Source organism: Pygoscelis adeliae, unplaced genomic scaffold, assembly GCF_000699105.1.
Source record: "Pygoscelis adeliae isolate BGI_AS28 unplaced genomic scaffold, ASM69910v1 Scaffold60, whole genome shotgun sequence".
NCBI lineage: Eukaryota > Metazoa > Chordata > Aves > Sphenisciformes > Spheniscidae > Pygoscelis > Pygoscelis adeliae.
In genome coordinates, this window is record NW_008823954.1 from 1,242,829 (window position 1) to 1,245,852 (window position 3,024).

Genomic DNA, 3,024 nt, shown 5'->3' on the forward strand with positions numbered 1-3,024 from the left:
CAGTGACAGTGGCATTACAAGAAGAATGCTCTTTGCCAACCCTGCTCTTCTGGCTGAAAGGGCATAGCTTCTGCTGCCCAGGAAAGGGGGGAGTCCTTCACTTAGGTTTGTTTCCTTCTTCACTTTTGCTTTTCGTTGTCTTTGTTGCCCCATGCCATTGCTGTAGCCTTTCTAAACTGGGGAAAGAATGCAGCTACGGCTGTGTACCCTGTGGAGGAAGAGTTGCAGCAGCATGGGACTCTGGGGCTGGTGAAGCAGGGGCTCAGATGTAGGGGCATCCCAGGGCTGAAAATGAAAGGATCTCCAAGGACTGGAAGGCAGGGCTTGGGTGTTAAATTTTGGCTGGGAAATGAGGTCTGGTAAGCTAGGGCTCAGCCCTCCGCACTACTGCCAGGGGTAGCAGCCTCAGAGGTAGGGGCTGTGGGGCAGGAGTGGGGACTGCAACACAGCACTGGAAGCCTGGGCCCCATTTTCTGCTCATAGCAACCCCAACTCCCTAAGGTGAAGGTCCTTCAGGCATTTGCTTTTCCTGTGCTTTCTTGTGATAGCAATGAGAGCAACAGCGGTGGTCGGGGAATCCCGTGTTCTTTCTGTGCGAATGTGGTCTGCTGTTCTGGCAGCAGGTCAGTAACTTCAAGTTTCTGTAAAGAAAACCCTTGTGGCTGGTATCTTGGACATCTTTTTTTCCAGTCCACCTACTGTAACCTGTGTCCTTCCTCCCCTGAATTGTGGACCACGTGCTGTGTCTTGCCTGAAAAGCTGTTACAGGGTATTTATAGGGGCACATGGGAGGACGTAGGGGAGGAAAAGGATGCCCATCCCTACACAACTCATGCAGCCTGCTTGGTTCATGGAGCAGCACGCTTTCTTTTCTGTTGTAAGAAGAAGATCTGAAAGGTTCTTCTGGGGGAAGGAGAGCTGACAACAGGTCGTAGGAGAGGCACTAGCTACCTGCTGTGGTGCTAGATCAGCACTGTGCTGAAGCGAAGAATTTCATTCGCTTTGATCACAGCTGCAGTGGAGATTACATCTCTGTCCAGCCAAAGATCGGGACTTGCTTTTTTAAGTTGGTATCCCAAACAGCTTCCAGTCTGCAGTCTACACTGAGTCATACAAACCCACGGGCAAGACAAGTCTCTGTCCTTGCTTAGCGTCGCCACTGAAACCCGCAGCACACACTGCCCAGCCCAGCTGGCATTCTGCAACCTGCGAGACGAGGTGAGCTAACTCACTTGTGCTCATCTGAAGTCACTAGGAGCCACCCTGCAGCTTCAACTGCTCCTCTACTCGGCTTCAGCAGATGCACCCTCCTCTTGCCTTCATTTCCAACTGCACTGGGGTACACCAGGCTCTGTGCAGTTGTACATAGTCAGGCAGGCACCTATATAGCTTTATGGAGGCTTTTAATGTGTTTGTACTGCTGGGGCATGGGCAGGTGGGGGTGGCAAGGGAGTGAGACTAATGCATTTCCCTTCCCTGTTAGACTCTGCCAGTTTCTTATTACAGAAGCTCATAGCTGTTTCTCCCACAATTCAGTTGGCTCCAAGGAATCAAGGGGAGAACAAGATTTATTGTTCCAAAGCAAATCTTTGTCCAGCACTGGGATAGGGTGGGGAGTTAAAATCAGAAGGCTTATTTCCAGGATGTTTTTGTGCGGTTTTCCCTCTTCCTTTTTCCATCAATAACGTGTGAAGATTGGAGTGTGGCACTGAGATGAGCTCCCAATACAATGTCTACCTGGTGAGCAGAGGTTTGGGTTATCTCATCAGGCCTGTCAATTGAAAACTAGGCCAGCCTGAGCTGTGACCTGGGTCTAACAGCACCCATGCTGCCATGGCTTGTAACCCCATTCACTGGATGGGTTATAGCCGCCAGAAGTTAGAACCCCAAAATCATGAGTTTAAAAATAAAGACCTCAGGTGCTCTTCTGTTTGCTCCCTCTTTTCTCAGTCTGAGCTTGTACTGAAGGATTTCAAGCCTTTTTTCTGTCACCTTGGCCCAATTCCCTGGTGTCTCCACAAAAAGTGAGAGAGGGCCCTTAAGTGTGACTTGGGAAAGCATATGTTAAGGGGTTTCCACCTTGGTAAACTGCATATAACGTGCCAGGCCATATGGATGTTGTAATGTCTCGTCTTCTGCTATTAGCTGGACTTGCTGGTCCTCCTGGCTGCCCCTTCTGCTGGGGAAGGTGACCTGGCAGGGCATGGTGGTGCCCCACAGCTTCCCAGGCTTGCAAAGGAATCAAACAGGCAGCACAGCTCAGCACTTAAAAGCCAGATTTCTTGGGGGACTGAGATGGTGTAAGTACTTAAAACTGAGAGGTTTATCCACCAGACAGCTAACTCTTCTCTCCCCTTTTCAGGACAGCCTTGGAACTGGGCTTTTTTTTTTTTTTTTAATCTGGACACATTTTTTGGTTTAAGGTTTTTTTTTTATTCTTTGTACAATGAGCTGTGTTGACATATACTGGCAGAGCTAGCATGGTACTAAAATAGCAAGAAAGGACAGGCTAACAGTATCTGTGCCCTTAACTGGGATGCTTGCTGGGTCTGGGGTTGGATTATTTGTTCACCACACAAACCATTTAATTGCTGTGTCTGTTGCACAGTGTGATTTAATGACAAGTCGCTTGGGAATACATAAAAACATCAATATAACATTAAGGATGATCTGACAAGGGTTTTCTGTAAGTTCTGCAGCCCATGAGAGAGAACTAGAAAACAGCAACGGCTTAAATCTCCTACCTCTGAGATGGCTGTTACCCATTCTTACACAGTGCAGGATGTGCCTTCGCTTGAGGAAACACGACCAGCACGCTGGCTGCGTTGCACTTGCGACGTAAGATTCTGCCTGAGGATGCCGAATCAATACAGGGGGTATTTCAAATAATAATAATAATAATAGTAATAATAATAATAATAGTGTGCATTGCGGGACTCTCCCCGCCTCAGACGCAGTGTTGGCCGTTGGGCGGTGCCGCGCGCCCTCCTCGGCCGTTAGCTCCTGAGGGAGCGGCGCCTCCGC